We start from the raw sequence: 19,832 nt of genomic DNA, 5'->3' as shown, positions 1-19,832 counted from the left end.
AGTTTTGGCTAAGAGTTTAAGGGAGTAGTAAACTGTGGAATAAGCAGATGTCTAAGGAGATAAATAACATACTCAAATCTATTTCTCTAATTTTTTCAGCCAGAGGTATTTCTTTCATTTATTTCTCAATCCACTTTAAATGAAAAAATAAATAAATAATAAAAGGAAAGAAAGAAAATTGTGCAAATAAGCTTTCAAGTTCAGTTTTCTTTGTACTTCTGCAGAAAATTCATGTAGTATCCTTCTGGAAGTATCTAATGTATTTCTTTGTATGCTTTTTTAATGCTACAAGAACCCACAGGAGATGTGCTTTTGTTAACATTTTAAATCGGGCTTGTGAAATAATTTTGGCATTTATTTTAAAACATTTTGAATCAACACTTGTTAGGTGAATTGGTCAAAAAGAGAAGCCTCAAAATTTCTTTTCGAATTCCGTGTCCCAGGTAGAGAAAGGAAGCCTATTTATTCTGTAGCACTGTTCACATCACTCTGCTGATTTGCATGCTGTAAAAGCCCTGTATCACTGACCTCCGTATCTGGTAAATCACAAAGCTCCTTTTCTAATCAATCTTATTTTGATCAGTGGTTAAGACAATATGAAAATAAGTCAAATCCTGAAGTCTCAAATTTGGAAAAGTAGCCATGCAGCACACTGCCACAAGGTGGGAGTAAAACGTTTGAGTGGCTTAGGAACTGGCCTTTGCTTTTCCCTGCACCACGCCCCCCCCCCCCAAGCTCAGTGTGAACAAAGACATAAAACAGGCTTGCTTTGAAATAACATTGGTTATTTATTCCTTGTTGCTAATATGCATACCTTGAGATTGGAATGCTTTTTCACTAAAATTTGAGGATCAAAAGTAATAAATACAGTTAAAGAAAGTGGTTCAATAGCGATTTCTCAATTTCCTTTCTTTATTGTCATTCTATTACCTTTTCCAAACTATATCTTAGGGACTTTAAGTAAACCGTTTGAACATAAGTTCTACTGAAACAGTCCCCATTTTTTATAGATGATAATGAATATTACTAATTCTCTGCACTAATGAATATTTTGAAGATAGCCTCCCTCCATAAATTTTTCCTATCATTTTATATCTGCATAGTAATGAAGGCAGCCGTGTAAATGGGAACAATAAATTAAACAGTCCAAGAAAAATATATAATGATCTTGACCTTTCTAAGGAGTTGAAGGATTAAAATGAGTTTTTAAATATTGCTTATTCTAGAATAAATATAATGCAGGGCTCCTGCATACAATTCTATTGCTTTGTGCTTGAACAGACATGCTAGTTATTTTTGTGTGTTGTGTGTGCTCATTAAACTCACTTTGAAATTCTGGATTCCAACTCGGCAATATTACGTGTTTATGTTGGGGCTGTACACACAAACACACACATGCCCTTTGAGATAGAAGACCTGACACTTAGGGTAGCAAGATGAGACATCTCAAGGCAGCTGAGACTCACCAAGGTGACACTGACACACCCAAGGGATCTTGAGTGGTGCTAAATGGAAAGGGCTGCCATACCCCTTGAATAAAAAGACATAATGGCTGAGAAAAGGCATATATTGCCTTGCCAATTTCAATTCCTTGCCTCCTGCTGCATATGAATAAAGAACGGGCTAATGGATGGCACTTTTTGTCGTTGGTAGTGAGGTTGGATTTTTTGGAAAGATTTACCCAAACAGGCTTTTTATCCTATTGAGTTCTGAATCTACAGCAAACTCAGGCCCTCACTACTTGTGTAACTTTATATAATGTCTCCCCAGTGATACCAATGGCAAGAAAGACAATGTGGTACCTAAGGCCATGGAATTAATGCTTTGCTGACCGCATGTTCAGATGCTCAAATACAGCAATACAAAGGTCCTAAACACAAATTTTGCTCTATAAAATCTGAAAGATATTATATTTATAGATCAAGAAAGTTCCCCTGGCTGGCTGGATATTAATAAAGTTTAAGATATATAAGGGAGGGGCACCTGGGAGGCTCAGTCGGTTAAGCGTCCCAAGTTCGGCTCAGGTCATGATCTCACGGGCTTGTGAGTTTGAGCCCTGCATCAGGCTCTGTGCTGACAGCTTGGAGTCTGAAACCTGTTTCAGATTCTGTGCGTGCCTGTCTCTCTGCCTCTCCCCACTCATGATCTGTCTCTCCCTCAAAAATAAACAAACATTAAAAAAATTTTTAAAAGATATATAAGGGAAAATCTGTTTACATAATGAAATACCACCTAAGCATGTACTAGGTTATTTTGAGTGTTGCACTATAACAACCCACTCAAGTATCTCATTGATAATATTCCACAAATCACTGAGTACTGTGGTCACACAATCTAACAGATACAATCTATACCAGGGTCACTGTTTTCTCTCATAAAGCTGTAATTTGGAGAATTGGCTGACAGGAAAATAAAGGAAAAAGTAATGAGCTTAAAAATTTTATTGAGTGGCTGGGATGGATTCTAGGTAACTTAACAGGAAGGAAAAAGAGCATTAAGTGTTAGCTATTGCTTAAAAAGGAATATTCTGCACAATCTGACCAATGGGTTCCTCCTAAATCCAGGATATTCTTTGGCACCTACTGACCATGTTTATTGACCCTATGATGTCATTAATGGTATGATGTACCATTATTTTATGTTCAGTAAGACAGAAAAATAGCATTTATTAAAATATGATCCGTCATTAATTGCAAGATGCATATAAATTTCAGATACGTGAAAATGTAAAAGAAAGGCTGAGAAAACATCAAAGAAAGTCACTGTTAGAGCCTACATAGACTCACACTTTGTTGGATTCATCTGAAATTTCCCACATTTTATCTGAAACTCCTCATTGGATAGGAATCAATGAAGATTGAATCATCTTGTATGTGCAAAATGATGGGGGATAGCTTGCACAATGAGATTTATATTCATTTTTTTTAAAAGTGTACCATTATATCTTTAAAATTAAAATTTAAGAAAGTTGGGGTGCCTGAGCAGCTCAGTTGGTTAAACGTTCGACTCTTGATTTTGGCTTAGGTCATGATCTCACTCACAGTTGTCGAGTTGGAGCCCATTGTTGGGCTTTGTGCTGACAGCACAGAGCCTGCTTGTGATTCTCTGTTTCCCTGTCTCTCTGACCCTCCAAGCACACACATGTCCCCCCTCCCCCCCCACACACACTCTCTCTCTTGAAAATAAAAACACTTTTAAAAATTTAACAAAGTAAAATACATTATCCAAGTGTGTAAACTTTTCATACAGGAATCTCATTGTATGTAACTAAACTGAAAGTCAATTATCGAGCACCATTTTAATGTATTTGAAGAACATAATGGTCTTGGAGTCAGAAAATCTTAGATCTAGAATTAGTCAAAGGGATACTATTTATCGTATTTTGTTTTGTACTAGTGTCTTCCAGGGCTACTTTTTATACAAGCACATGACCTGTTTAAGCTGTGTCATTATTTCTTTTATGCCAATTAACAGCTGTTGTCTACAACACTTTAAAAAGTCCAGTTATAGGGTGCCTAGGTGGCTCAGTTGGTTAAGCGTCTGACTTCAGCTCAGGTCATGATCTCACAGTCGGTGAGTTTGAGCCCCGCGTCGGGCTCTCTGCTGACAGCTCAGGGTCTGGAGCCTGCGTGGTCTTCTGTGTCTCCCTCTCTCTCTGCCCCTCGCCCACTCACACTCTATCAAAAATGAATAAATGTAAAAAAAGTTTTTCAAGTCCTGTTACTTATCAAGTGATATATCATTTTTTGAACAATATTTAGGAAAGAAGGAACAAAAACCTTAATTTTTAAATTTCATGCCTTGACATAAACTTGTGTTATACATCCCAGAAAAAACTTGTACTAGATTAGCTCTCGTTTAATTAGTTTAACAAACTACAGATGATTTACTTTAATGAATAATCTCCATAAAGAAATCCCTAAAATATCAGAGCACTTATACCCAACCTAGTTATAGCTACGTGAAAAGTCAAAAGTGGAATAATCTAAGGAGATGAGTTAATTTGATTGTTGCTTTTATTTTTTACTTGGATTTTCCTGATGTACAATAAACAAAACAAAACAAAACAAAAAAACAGAACAACCTCCCCCCTCACCATGATATTTACCTCAAGGTATCAATGAAAACTAGTCTGCATTTCACATTGATATTAGAGTTTTGATTTGTTATGTGAAGCAAAAGATACTCTTCTTAGATATATAAATTCCTGTAAAGATAGTGGGTTATTTTCTCCAGTATCATAATTGATTCATCCACCAGAGGTTGCCATAGGGCTTTTTGCAGTTGAAAGACAATGAGAAATATCAAGACTGTACAGAATATAACAAAGCTAACCATCTATTTACTATCTGTCAAATATCTATCTACACTAATATCTATCTATCTATTTGTATGTAAAAAGGATCTAATAAATAGCAGCCAAGGGACAACACCTTTAGATATTAGATTTGGCTTAATCTAAAATGGAATGGAAAATAAATTAGCAAAACAATCTTTTTGTATTTATTTTAAGTTCTGTTTCAGTTATCAGTTTGTTTGTTTGTTTGTTTGTTTGTTTGTTTCCTTATGGCTAAGTCTGATTTCCTAAAATTTCTTTTAGATCTTTCACCACTGTTTTGAATTACCGGAGAACTGGTTTTTATGTGAGCCATATCTAGTCTCACCAGTAACTCCTGGCTCCTGCCGTCTGAATGTGTGAGTAACATTTTTGGCAACATGAGGACAGGAGAATATCTCCAGGATACCGGGGGCAGATGTATTTAAATGAAACTCTTTTATTTCTTTTCATATAAAGTATTTGTGAATAAGTATACATGCATTTACTCAACAGAAAATAAAAAATCTGGTCTCAGACCATATTCTCAAGTCATTTCCTTATTGTGAATTATCATACAGATTGAGTTGTTGGTATCAAAGCCCATTTAAGTTTTTTTTTTTTTTTTTTTTTTGATAAAAGCTCACATCCAATTCACTAGGCGATAGGAGATAGGTTTTGTGCTTAATAGTGTTTCTCTTTAAAAGTGCAACTGTAATGAGCAGTGGAATAAAAAAAAGAAAAAAACACAACGAAAGAAACAAAAAAACAGCCCTGTGAAGTATTAACAATAACCAGACACAAAATACTCTAATCAGAAATACTACCCCGGACAAAAAAGAAATGTAAGGCTGGAGACATTAAGTTTATGTATGTACACACTAGCACTTCTGGATAGCTCCCAAAGGCACAGGGCTTACTACTTCCAAAAAGTACCCACTATTAAGGTGACATAGGTCTTGTCCCTTGAGCCTCCTTAAAGAAACAACAACTGTTCAGTAGCAGTGTAACAGATGTTAAAAAGAATCATTAGCAATCTAAATGTTTTTCTGAGCAGATGTCTCACTTCTGTGGCTAACTTTGGAGGGAGTGAAGTGGGATGCAGTGAGAATGGGGGAAAGGAAGAAAAGTTGAAAGGAATCAATACTAAGCAGATCTTCTTAACAATTACTCATGTAATTATACCAAAGACAAGAATTGAGGTGTGGGGTCTTCTAATGGCTGCTGGTTGACGAAGAAGAAAGGTAAACAACCCAAGGGAAGAATTAAACTCATTTTGCTCCATTGACTTGGCACACAACTTTGGGTCAATGACAGGGGGAGAGACAAGCAGTATTATAGAGAGATTTAATGCTAAAATAGCAATTGTGCACTTTTCGATTGATATCAATACGGAATCCAAGGCTAAAAAAGAATCCATGGAAAGAATGAAAATGAGGAAAACCATTCCACCTGTGAGATGAATCCATGAAAGGAATAAGAAAGTGATTAGGTTAGGCGACTGTGGTTGTAACGTTATTTCCTCAGGGGCAAATTTTGGAAGATTTTTCTCAAGCATTTTTCACCCCTAAAAACCCCAAGGTGGAAATTCTCTGTGTAAAGAATGTGCAACCTCAGCTTCCTCATCTAAGTCCTCCCTTTCTTCCCAAAAGGACACAATGTGGAAGCATATATAAATTATCTGCACCTTCAGAGAACCATTGTTTTAGTATAGTAGAGTAAAGGGAAACAGGTACTAGAACATAGTCTTTCTTATAATTTTAGCTCTCAAATAAGTAAACAATATAATTATAGACCATAGAAAACTCATGGTCAGTAATACAGAAAACTCAGTGAAAACATAAATTATGCATTTAATATACGCATCATGAAATATACTGAATAACAGTTTGACCTTGGCTATATGTAACCAGATCCAGAGATTTTACAAGACAAAATTATATGGCAGCAACAGTTTCCAGGGTTCCCAGGAAAAAGTAGACCTTTTTATACATTGAAAATCTGACTATATATTGGATTTGTGAAAGTTGAAGAGCCTAAAAGGCAAATCCCAGTTCTGTAACATAAATTCATATTGATTAAGTCACACGCTACTGTTCCACTTTTTTTCTGTCTCAATAATAAAATGTATGAGGACAGACAACTATGCTAACATCACAGTGTGTGAGTAAGTAGCTTTAATCATTAATTTTAAGTGACAGATGACATTTACTGATGCCTTTATTCCACAAATATTTATTAAAAACCTATTCTACACCAGTATGGTGGATAATCTTTGACAACTACAAAGATTAAAGAAATGTTGCTACTACTCATAAGTGGCTCAAGGTCTAGTAAATGAGAGGCTCAGTCCCCACACAAGATAATCCTGGAAGTGAGTTATGCACCTGAGGATACAGTGAGCCCTAAGAATGCAATGGAAGCCACATTCCTACTGCAGCCAGTGAAGAACAACTCAGAGAAGTCAAGTTCTGGTTGTGCTGGTCACCTGCATTTAACCTGATTTGAAACATGGAAAGATTTTGGAATTCCTCATAAACAATGTATTGATTTAATTACAATGGATCTGTCAAACACAAAATACAGTCTTTGTAAGAATCAATCGATTCTTATTTATTCTCAACATTGGAGTCTCTAGTAACCATTCACACTATTTGAGATGTGGCATGATATAGGAGAAGTGATGGTGGCACACACTTATTTTCCTCACTCAGACGAGATACCTTTATTGTTTAAATTACAAAGGCTTCTATGATTTGCAACTTTCTTATTTCTCCAATATTATCATCCTAACTTGGCAAGAATAATGCAAAAACCCTTCAACTACTCATTGAATGTGGAGTCCCACACTGAATGTGGCATGATTTCTGAAACTGATTTTTTAATGTATATAATTGGAGAATAATTTAACATTCTTAAGAATAGTGCATTTAATAAGAACCGCCACAATAATAAGCATTATCATAATAACAGCAACAGAATCAAACACCTATTCAATACTTAGCATGTACCGGATAGCCTTTTAAACTCTTTAAATAGATTAACTCACTTTAGTCTCACAACAGCCTTATGAGGTAGGTGCTGTTTTCTCCCTTTTACAGATAAATAAACTGAAGCAGAGAGAGGCTATGCTCAGCAGAGAGGTTAGTTGTTCAAGGTCACATAGCTAATAGGTGACAAAGTTATATTTAAACACAACCAGGGCGCCTGGGTGGCTCAGTCTGCTGAGCATCCAACTTTGGCTCAGGTCATGATCTCACTGTTTGTGGGTTTGAGCCTCACATTAGGCTCTGTGCTGACAGCTCAAAGCCTGGAGCCTGCTTCGAATTCTGTGTCTCCCTCCCTCTCTGACCTTCCCTTACTCGAGCGCGCATGCTCTCTCTCTCTCTAAAATAAACAAACATTTAAAAAAAAAATTAAAAAAAACAAAAAAACACAACCTGGCTCTAAAGTCTGTGATTTTAACATAGACTTTGTAAAATGGGCAGGAAACCTGAACAGACATTTTTCCAAAGATACACAGATGGCAAACAGACACATGAGAAGGTGCTCAACATCAATAATCATCAGGGAAGTGCAAATTAAAACCACAATGAGATGTCATCTTATACCTGTCAAAATGGGTAGACTCAAAAAGGCATGAAACAATAAATGTTGGAGAAGATGTGGAGAAAAGGGAACCCTTGTGCACTGCTGATGGAAATATAAACTGGTGTAGTCACTGGGGACAAGACTATGGAGGTTCTTCTGAAGTTAAAAAAGAAATATCAAATGATCCAGTAATTCTACTACTGGATACTTACCCAAAGAAAATGAAAACATTAATGTAAAAAGAAATATGTGCTCCTATGTTGATAGCAGCAATTATTTATAATAGCCAAGATATGGAACCAACCCAAGTGTCCATCAATAGACAAATGGATAAAGAAGAAATGGTAAGAAAGAGACAAACCAAAAAAACAGACCCTTAACTACAGAGAACAAGCTGATGGCTACCAGCGGGAGAGGTAGATGGGGAGATGGGTAAAAGAGGTAAAGGGGATTAAGAATACACTTACCGTGATGAGCCCTGAGTAATGTATAGAATTGTTGAATCACTATGGTGTACATCTGAAACTAATATAACATTGTATGTTAACAACACTGGCTTTAAAATAAATCAATCAATGAATGAAGATATGGCATATATACGTGTGTGTATGTGTGTGTGTGTGTGTGTGTGTGTATACACATACATACAATGGATTATTACTAAATCAAAAAAAAAAGATCTTATAATTTATGACAACATGGACAAACCTACCGGATATTATGCTAAATGAAATAAAGCAAAGACAAATGTCCTAGAACTTCACTTACATGTGGAATCTAAAAAAACAAATGGATAAACAAACCAATAAACAGACTCTTATTTTTTTAAATGTTTTTTTTTATTTATTTAGAGAGAGAGTGAGCAAGCAAGGGAGGGGCAGAGAGAGAGAGAGAATCCCGAGTAGTTTCCACACTGTCAGCACAGAGCCTGACACAGGGCCCGAACCCATGAGCTATGAGATCATGATCTGAGCCAAAATCAAGAGTTGGACACATAACCGACTGAGCCACCCAGGTGCCCCCAATAGACTCTTAAATACAGAGAAATGGTGGTTGCCAGAGGGGAGGTGGGTGGGAGGATCGGTGAAATAGATAAAGGGGATTAAGAGTTTTAAAATCAGTAAGTCCCAGAGATGAAAAGTACAGCGTAAAGAATATGGTCAGTTAAAAAAAGAAAGAATATGGTCAATAATACTGTGATAAATTTTATGGTGACAGATGGCAGGTGCATTTATGATGAGCACTGAATAATGTATAGAATTATTGAATCAGTATGTTGTACACCTGAAATTAACATAACATTGTACATTAATTATACTTCAATTAAAATAAATAATAAAAACCCAACCTGGTTCTAAATTCTGTGCTTTTAGCCATTCCACTGTATCTCTTTGTTGACTAGGTATAGAAATGGAAGAGGAAAGTCTTCCTTTTAAGGTATGGTGGAAGCTAGGAGAATAAAAAGGGTGCAAGAAGAAATTTTCACCCTATAATATTAAATCCTAGAATGTCTCTTAACCATTGTCATTATTTTAAAAATAAAGGTAGCGATGCAATACGTGGGTAAAGATTTTTTGTTTTTAGAGATTTTAAATGAGTTCGCGAAAGAAAGAACATAATAAACTGCAAGTTATTTTAAGAAGTTAAAAGTTTGTGGGCAGGCCCTAAACACTCTTTCTGTTCTCCAGTAACAATTCCTTGAAAAGAAACTTTGGATCTTGAGATGAAAAAAGATCTATTTGGTCATCTTGTCCATCACACCGCTGGTAGAGAATTGCTCCTGACAGTAAAGAAGTTAACTTATTGACAGCACTCTTTAAGCAGCAATTTACCAGGTGAATCCCTAAAGGCAAGGATGACTTCTCTGGTTTATCTTTGCCTTCTTATCATCAGTATAGTTAGGAGAACCATTCAATCTTCTCTGCCAGATGAGGAAAGGGGTCAGGATTCTTGAAAATGTTTCTAATCTATACTTGAGTAAAAGTGCAGCTAATAGTATTTGATAGTGTAATCTGGGATCATTGCTTTTCTTTCCTATTTGGGCTAGTGTGTATACAAGTATGTGCATTTGTATAAGATATTTGACAATGAAATTATGCAATATCAAATTATATTTTACACGCAAGCTTAGTATGCTATTTTTTAAATGGTTATTTTTTTTTTATTTTGAGGGAGATAGAGTGTGTGAGGGAGGAGGGTCAGAGAGAGAGGGAAGGAGAGAGTCCCAAGCAGGTTCCTCCTTGTTAGCACAGAGCCCACCTCAGGACTCAGTGCCACAAACCATGAGATCAGGACCTGAGCCAAAATCAAGAGTTGGAAGTTGAACCAACTGGGCCACCCACGTGTCCCAAGATGCTATTTGTTAGGTAGGAAAATAAAAAGTGTAATGGGATTACAAAGGCGATATGGGGAAATGGGTACCTCTTAAACACATTCTGAGTGAAGAAGTCTTATTGTCAAAATTATCGATTTTAATGAATTTCACAGGTATTAGAATTATAAAAAGTTGGAAATTTAGCCAGGTTTATTCTTTCAGTTCAACTTTGGTGCTCTACCATCATTCTATGAGTATTCCATGGGATAATGTTATATAAAACAGTTGCAAAGAAGTAGATGTGTTATGAACTGTTCAGCTAATACTAGTCTCTTTACATTTCAAGCCTTTTTTAAACAGGTGGACAAAGTACCTCAACTCTTTGACTAGATGGCCTAATCTCATCACCACTGCTGAGATATATCTGCTTTCAGCTACTCCTCTTTATTCTTCAGAAAGTATGTTACTAAAAGAGCCAATAGTCTATACAGTGCAGCAAGAAGCTATACGTATATGAACGGCCAAAGGACTTCTTGCTTCAAACTATATTCTACTTCTGCCTGTTATTCAACTGATGAATTATATCTAGGCACCGCCAATAAATGCAAATGTTATATAACGGTCCCATATTCTCTGTTACAGTAGATTTCTAGACTACTGTGTAATAATTGGAGAGAATGAAACAATCCCAAAAAATAATACAAGGGAGACAGGACAAGAGAAAGGTAATGGGGAAAAGGTTCTTCTTCTTTTTTTTTCACGCTTATTTTTCAGAGAGAGAGAGAGAGAGAGAGAGAGAGAATGCAAGTGGGGGAAGATCAGAGAGATAGGGAGACAGAGAATCCCAAACAGGTTCTGCATTATAAGTGCAGAATCGGACTCAGGGCTCGATTCCATGAACCATGAGCTCATGACCTGATAACCTGAACTGAAATCAAGAGTTGGATGCTTAACTGACAAGTCACCCACACACCCCAAAATGTTCTTGTTTCTATGGAAAGGCACAGTTCAGATGAGTTCCAGAGGAATGATGAGAGGGCAAGAAGGAAGAGACGCGAGTGTTAAGAAGAAAAATAAAGTTTTTGCTTGTGCCCTATCTACTACTGGACATGAATGCCAGGAACCAAAGCCATGAACGAGTGGTCATTAGTTACTGAGGTTATAACCAAGGTGATTACCTGTTAGTTGTTAGCTTAAAATACTTAAGTTCAAATACAACTACCAAGACTTTTACCTGAGGGGCGCCTGGGTGGCTCAGTCGGTTGGGCGGCCGACTTCGACTCAGGTCATGATCTTGCGGTCCGTGAGTTCGAGCCCCGTGTCAGGCTCTGTGCTGACAGCTCAGAGCCTGGAGCCTGTTTCAGATTCTGTGTCTCCCTCTCTCTGACCCTCCCCCGTTCATGCTTTGTCTCTCTCTGTCTCAAAAACAAATAAACGTTAAAAAAAAATTAAAAAAAAAAAAAAAAGACTTTTACCTGAGAGATTTTCTCTCCCTGCCTTCACTTGGCATTTGGTTACTGGAATAGGCCTGCCTCTGGCTTCACTTTTAATTGCTGTTGCATGATCATATAACAGGCTTACCATGTATACCACTCATTAACTGTTTTATGCACTGATATTGTTTCAGAAGTAGGGTAAAGATTTTTATGCCAGAGAAGTATTTGTTTCCCCGTGGTTATTTTTTTCATTTCTCTGAGGGATATTGCAATAGCAATCATCATCATCATGATCATCTCTTTATAGTCGCTGGACCATAATATAGGCTGGTCAAAAGTAGAAGGATGAAGAAAAGGGGACCAGGTATGAGTGGATTTCTAATGTTAATACATGATACTATTCATATTTTGGGAATAATCTAGATCAAGGGAGCAAAGGTCACTCTAGTTTCTTATCTTAGATTAAGCCACTCTCAGTAAGCGAACCAACAATCACAGAAGAAGAAAGTGAAAAGTACTTATTTTCCTATTTGTCTGTGGTGAGTGTGTGGTTCCTGGAAGGTATCTAGAAAGAGTTTTCTTGTGGATGTGTTGCTCTGGTACTTAAAAAACAGAGAAGTATATAAATTTGGCAATCACCAACATGTAGCAACAAACTGGTGATGTGTGAAACATGAGGTAGTGTATAATAAACGGTTGCATTGAAAATATTCCAGATGAAGTTTTATAGTGTATTAAGTATTCAGCTTCAAGAGGAGAACACAAGGAGGCTGTATCTGGCCCTTTCTGTAACTGGGAAATTTACATCATGTTTTTTAAAGACGATTACCCAGAACTCTTTTAAAACTCACAAATACAGTCGAATCTCTTTCAATGTACACTTTGCAAAAAAGAGAAAATGATACAGTCATGTTACTGATCACACTTCTGATGACTAATGGGACTTGGTGAACCTTTTTCATTTAAACGTGAAATAGGATGTGTCACTGTGCTTTCTTTGGAATTATTAAAACTTCATACTTGCCAATTCAGTCTCAAAAATCCCCATGGGTAAATTCTTCATGTGATGAACTAAATGTGGGGAAGAGAAGGCATCGCAGTGATCAAAACCTCTTAGAATTTTATGATTCCTGTACTGCTCTGACACACATTTGAGAGAGGGCCTCTGCAAGTGTATGAAGGTTAAATCTTAACTGAGGACATGAATCTAAGTCCTGGTATCTAGTTCATATTCTAACGAGGGAAAGACATTTGTTTTTAAAATGATTCCAGTTTGGGGGCCCCTGGGTGGCTCAGTCGGTTAAGCGTCCGACTTCGGCTCAGGTCATGATCTCACGGTTCATGGGTTCCAGCCCTGCATCGGGCTCTGTGCTGACAGCTCAGAACCTGGAGCCTGTTTCAGATTCTGTGTCTCCCTCTCTCTCTGCCCCTCTCCCACTTACACTCTCTCTCTGTCTCAAAAATAAATAAACATTAAAAAAAAATTTTTTTAAATGATTCCAGTTTGGAGGAAATCGAGTTCAACACGAGATCCTGCTTTCTAATAGTAAGGTCCAGTGCCGCTGCGCAGGTAACAATGCCAGCACCGGCGACCTCCCCCAAACAATGAAGGACTTCTCTAACACCTTCTGTGTGATCATGGGTTCAAACAGACCCTTCTTTAATCTTCTCTGAGATTCTGTTCCAGTTCTGAAATTGTCCTATCCCCCTGAATTGGAGAACCAGCTTACCCTGTGGTGCTGAAAATGAAAGCCAAAGTCTTTCCCAGACTGAATGGGATGGCTACATCTGATATGACTTAGACACTATTTTGCTGATGCCACTGTGTGGTGGTCACCAGTCCTACTCACTCTCTGTCCCGTGTATAGCTCCATTATTAAGATTTCTGTAAAATGTGGCATCCTTCATACTGATTCATTCAATTGTATATTCGTCCATAACATCTTAACATCTATTAGTTTAAGCATGAAAGGGTGGTGAAGTCCTCACTGGTCAGTCATATTCTCGAATTAGACATAAACTTACAAAGACAAACTGTATGGCACATCTTGCCCAAAGTTCCATAGCCAACATTAGGGAGCCAGCACCCCACTCCCATACTTCAGTTAAAGGGTTTCTTAGCATAAGTAAAAACCTGTCCAACATAGTTCATGGTGGAAAGCACAAAGTTGTGCTGATTTATGTACGTGCTTAACAAATGTTTGTGCAGAATGAAAGGTGGACATCTTTGACACGTGCTTTATCTTCATAGCATATCATCACTAAAACAAAGGAAATGACATTTTACATATTCACAGTTAGGCAGGCATTACGTTCGCGTTTTAAGTTGTCAGTAAAAGCAAAGGGTTTTGTGATAATTCATCATTTTCTATCTAGTGGTCCTTTTCCTATTTAAAGCAATGTTTTTGTGTTTTTCCCCAAGTACTCTACACGTTCAGAGAAACTTCTCCAGTAACAAGCTATATAGAAATGATTCTGAAAGTATAGTCTTTGTTGTTTCTTTTTTTTTAAATTTCTATTCATATTTTTAAAGGCAGAGAGACATAGAGTGTGAGAAGTGGAGGGGCAGAGAGAAAGGGAGACACACACAATCTGAAGCAAGCTCCAGGTTCCAAGCTGTCAGCACAGAGCCCGACGCAGGGCTTGAACTCGTGAACTGTGAGATCATGACCTGAGCTGAAGTCAGACGCTTAACCAACTGAGCCACCCAGGTGCATGTGTTGTTGTTTCTTAATCTAAATTTGTGTAAACCCTAACAGGAGTACCTAACCCATGAAATGTGGCACACCATAACTCAAGAGATGTGTGCCTGTATCCATTTCCTTTTAAAAAGGAAAAAGCGACCTCTTTTAAAACTTACTTATTGCCATTCTTAGAGATGTGAAAATGCTACCTGGACTCTAAGAAGGATAAAGAGATTCAGACAGGGCGTCCAAAAACCCGAGGTCTAGCCAGTCTCCTCATCAGATCATAGGTCTCTGACCAAATCTCTCTCATGATTAAATTGATTCATCTATAAATGTTTATCTTATTCAAAGAAAATTATTAGGACCCATTTTCTGCTATATCCAGTCTGTAAGTCCATTTTGTATGGGGGAAATCTGGGTACTCTGAAGCCAAGTATTTACAATTCTATCCAAAATAATTACCTAAGCTAAAAGACCTCTATAAAAAATTTATTTTTGACAGAGAACACACTGATGGTTGCCAGAGGGGAAGAGGGGTGGAGAATAAGCAAAATGGGTGAAGGGGAGTGGGAATTTCGGCTTCTGGTAATGTAATGAATAAGTCCTGTGAATAAAAGGCACTATGTAGGAAACAGTGATATTATAAAAGCATTGGATGGTGATAAAGGTAGCTCCACTTATGGTGAGCACAGCATAACATATAGAGAAGTTGAATCACTTTGTTGTACACCTGAAATTAATGTAGAGTTGTGTGTCAACTCAAAAAAAAATTAATTCTATTTTTGGTCTATTTGCAAATGCTATGCGGATAAAAGTCAATTGTATTAAATTTTGTGTCTGTGCTATAAATGGATTCCAGTTGGCAAATGCATGTTAATAATTATAATCTAAAAACCTAGTACCTATCAAATACGCTAACGACTCATTGAATTTGAATATCTGGAAAGTTTAAGAATCATTAACTTAAGTTCATATTAAATTAAAGAGAACTTCTTATACATAACCTTCGACACTATGAGCGTACAGACTATGCTTTTTTTTTTCTTACAAAAAAACATTGTCTTTTTCTTCATTAATTTAATCTGACATATGTGTAGTGAATGCTAATTTTTTCTTCTGCACTCTTTTTACATACACTTTTTTTGTTATATTTTTCAGAGAAGATTATTTTTCTTTTTTATAAGGTGGGAATTGCTCTGTATAACAGCCATTCTTGTCGCTGAACAAATGTATACCTGTGAATCCAGTCTGGAGTGAAAGGTAGGAAGAGCACAAAAGGGAGAGAATATAAAGTATATCTGTGTGGAGCAGGAGACAATCAATTAGATTCATTATCTGCTCTACATTCCAGTCACTTCTTTAAAAGAAAAGAAGTACATAATACCATGGCAACAGTTAGACTTGCAGTCCGTTTCGGTATATAATCATTAAGAGGTCTTCAGCCTTCCCTGAAAATAGATATGAAAAAAATTCCAGTGGTTGCACAAACTCCCTATATTTATGCTGATTAAATGACAAGTTTGTAATTTACAGGTGTCTTATTGCCATGGGAATGCAATCATACAATTCCATTTTAGAATTCAAGGGCTTTTGAAACATGCTGCATGATTGTTAGCTGGGCTGCAAGCTAAGATTAAATTGAAGGGGCGGCATGTAGATTTTAGAACATGGTGTTGACATTTACTGGCCAATCACATTTTGCAACACTCCTGCATGACAGCAGATGTTGACCTTTCAAGCTTTCCCTATCTGCTTTCACACATTACCTGCAGAAATTAACATAACTCTGCTTCCTGCTCTATGCTGCTATTAATGTCATCTGGGAATTGAGATTCATGAATTCAGTTATTACCCAGGCTTGAGACCCGTTTTATACTCTAAGCACAGAACTAACAGCTCCTGGGAGCTGGTATTTTTGGATGTAGCTTCAACAACCAACCACCTTTGTGGTTGAGGGATAGCTAGAAGCTATGGTGTAAAAAATGTCACAGGGAACAAGAGGAGAATTAGGCAGAGGAGGACAGTTTCAAGGAGAATGCTAAGGGCCAAATAATTGTGAATACATGGGATAGGAGAGCTTAAAACACAAAAAGCGTACATTTTAAGTGAGTCAAATAATGGTGTGAGTTTCACTTCTCTTGTTAACTGAACCATGAAAATGATACCCCTTAGAGTCTGTGTGCAGTGAGCTTCAGGGTTTACTTCCCAACGCCTGGGGCCTCTATTATAGATGATTTAGGAGAGAAACAATCCAAGGTAAAGATGTCTTAGATAGCCCTTAGGAGTTCTGTGCATAATTGTAAGCCACATTCTGTAGCACTTCCTTCTAAACAAAAATCCTACCATTTCTCTATTACCTTGTCAGATACTTTTTGTTCATTTTTTTCCTAAGCATAGAAGTCCTGCTTCTAAAATATTTGGAGGGAACCTGTCAATGGGGGAATGAAATTCTGAGATATATTATTTTCTGGGACAGGAATTAGCACCTCCTATAAGTCCCAGTAATACAGATATCATTACAATGAAATATCTCTAGAAATAGGAGGACAAAGTTATGACACTGTTTATCAAAATTTGCAGACTGTGAAGGAGGATTCTGAATTTTGCTTAACCTTTTCTCCAGGTTAGCTGTATGGATTTAGTAAATTTCCTGTCGTCTATCTTTTAAAGTCCTTGGAGAGCATCTATGAAATATCTTAGTCACGGTTCTGTGAATCTAGTCTTTTGAGATACAAGCAGATGCATTTATCTCAAATAGGAATTGATTAACAGAGCTCAAGATGTCACCAATGAGATATGCATATACAGGCTACTTCAATGGCATTGCTCTGATTTACCCTCCAGCAAACATTCTGTGCTGATTTGCATGTTTCAGCCACGGTGAATTTTCCAGCAGTTTCTCTAAAATGAGCACCTCTTATCGCATATATGAAATACACAAGCATCGTGATTTAAAGGACCAAAACCCACCCTTAAAAAATATCTTTCCAACTCCATTCCACTGTGCTTGAGTTTCTATGTTTTGAAATGATTTTATATGTATGAATTAGTATTTTCTCAAAATTGTTTAATGCAAAGAAATGCTCCTGGGATGAGTGACAACGGTCTGCCTAGTATTTTCCTATGAATAACTTGACCCAGTTTCTTTTTTGTTTGAAAGCAAAGATTAGTTAATATACATTTATCCAAATGCCAGATGGACATTTCCAACCAGATATACCATAAGCAGTTCAAAGTAAAGATGTCCAAACCTGAACTGATCATTTTCACCAGACCCCTCAGCAATTAGATTTTCTTCCTAAACTGGAGAAGATGAGGTACACTCTTATCTTTGTTATAAACTACACCATTTGGATTTTATCCTGAGAGGAGTTGAGAAGGACTATAAGCAGCAGAGTAACATGATAAAACTAGCATTAAAAAATCATGCTAAATTATAGGGTGAAGCATCGGATGGAGAGGGCCTGGGCATGGTAAGGACACAAATAGGGAAGAAACATTTGGGATGCTATTGCAGTAATTGAGAGGTGGGAATTTCCTTTAACAATCCACTACAGTAGTGATCATGAGAGGCATCCAGGCTTGAGATTCATGAAGGAAATCTGAGTACATTTAACAATATATATAAAGGGTGACATCAGCGAGGGAAGAGTTAGGGAAGATTTTTAGTTTTTGTTTCTAAAATACAGTAGCTGTTGGTGCTTCTCATTAAGGAAGGAGACATGTAGCAAAAATGGTTTGGGGAAATATGTTGACTTCATTTTTAGACATGTAATTTTGAAATCCTATGAGCTAACCAGCTGGACCTATTTCTTTAAGCTCCTCTAGCCACATATGTATTTTTCACAAAACACCACATAAAATGGAATCTCCAGCATTCTTTTTGTTCATGGTCCAAATTGGAACTTGCTTATCCAGGGCCTTCTAGAAGAGCCAGTGTGGCAAAAAAGCAAGGCTTGGTTTATGAAATGCAAAGTAGTTGGACCCAAGTCCCTGCTCTGCCTTTTGCTTGTTGTGTGATCTCAGATGAAATGTTCTGCATTTAAATTTCTTTATCTTTAAAATGGAGCTGTTAAAACCCATACTGGCCTATAATAAAACACTCAAACATTGCAGTTTCTATTATTTAGTACTTGTTATTTTACTCATGTGAGGTTTTTGTTTTGTTTTTGTTTTTGTTTGTTTGGTTTGGTTTGGTTTGGCTTTTGTTTTGGTTTGTGTTTTGCTTTTAGTCTGATCTTATGATCAACTTTTGCAGGCAGGACCATCTTCCTGGATTAGAGGGTCCTTAACTACCCTCAACCCACAAAACAACACATTGGTAAGATTGGGAGGGAAGTATTCAGTGCAACCAGGGATCAAAGCAACTATACTAGGTACTATAAATGTAGACTTCCAACCCATTATAATTTGGTGGCTTATTGAAAGTATCCAAATGAGAAATTATGCTTCTGTATGCATATTTAATTTTATTACTGTGACTGTTGTTTTTTTTCCCTATTTTTCCACTAAATGGTGCTGAGAAAAACAGAAATAATTTTCTAAGAGCAATGTGAACACATTCTTGTAATTTATGGAAACTGACCAATTGTTGATTATATACAACATTATGGACATGAATTATAATCATATTAATTTGCCTCTAAAGCCTTAAAATATTTCTTCCAATGAAAATGAGCCTCTTTACACTTTTCTAGACCTCTTAATCACAATTGTTGTCCTACAAGAGGACCTAATTTTGGAACACAACAACAAAGCCTGTCTATGCTATGGCAGGGCTTTATACAGACTTGCGTTTCCTAGGACACGAAATGACTGGGTTTTTATGATCCGTGTCCAGAGTGTAATTAATTAAGAAACATTTAGGAACAAATGCCCACACTAGAAAATTCCATAAAATAAAGTTCTTAGGTTAAATATTCAAAGGTGATTTAACTTGGGGCAGTGACTTCCCAAAATGTCCCATATATGTAAGTGTTGAAATAGGTCACAATAAATTATATTTAACAAATATTTATTCAGTGTTTATTATATGTCAGGTGGTAGAGGAAGAAAAATCCTCCCTTTCTTCCCACAGTCGCTCATTCTTCACTAGAAGACACCTGTTTTACACTTCCATTCGTTCACCCATGCTTCTAACATGCTTGCTCTCTCCTCTTACTACGTTCACACCACACCTCACCTAAAAGAGGAGCCATGGTTTACCAGTAGGCATGATTACTTTGCCTTAAAGGCAAACCTATCTGCAGTCTTTCTCTTGTGCTTTGTGTTCTCCATAGAGCAAGCTCACTTGGGTGGGGTCTGACTATATCTTATCCTCCTCTGTCTGTTCCCTGTCATTCACCCACAACAGAGTGAAGAGGTGATGCCAGAATTTGCTGCATACTTGCCTATCTTAATTGTTACATGAAGGGGAAAGAAGGAGAGCACAGTTTAAATAGCAATCTCCATTCCAAGGTTATGGAAGTTCTGCGTTAGGAGGGACTGAG

Source organism: Panthera leo, chromosome B3, assembly GCF_018350215.1.
Source record: "Panthera leo isolate Ple1 chromosome B3, P.leo_Ple1_pat1.1, whole genome shotgun sequence".
In the NCBI taxonomy this organism is placed as follows: domain Eukaryota; kingdom Metazoa; phylum Chordata; class Mammalia; order Carnivora; family Felidae; genus Panthera; species Panthera leo.
This window is presented reverse-complemented; position numbering follows the sequence as displayed.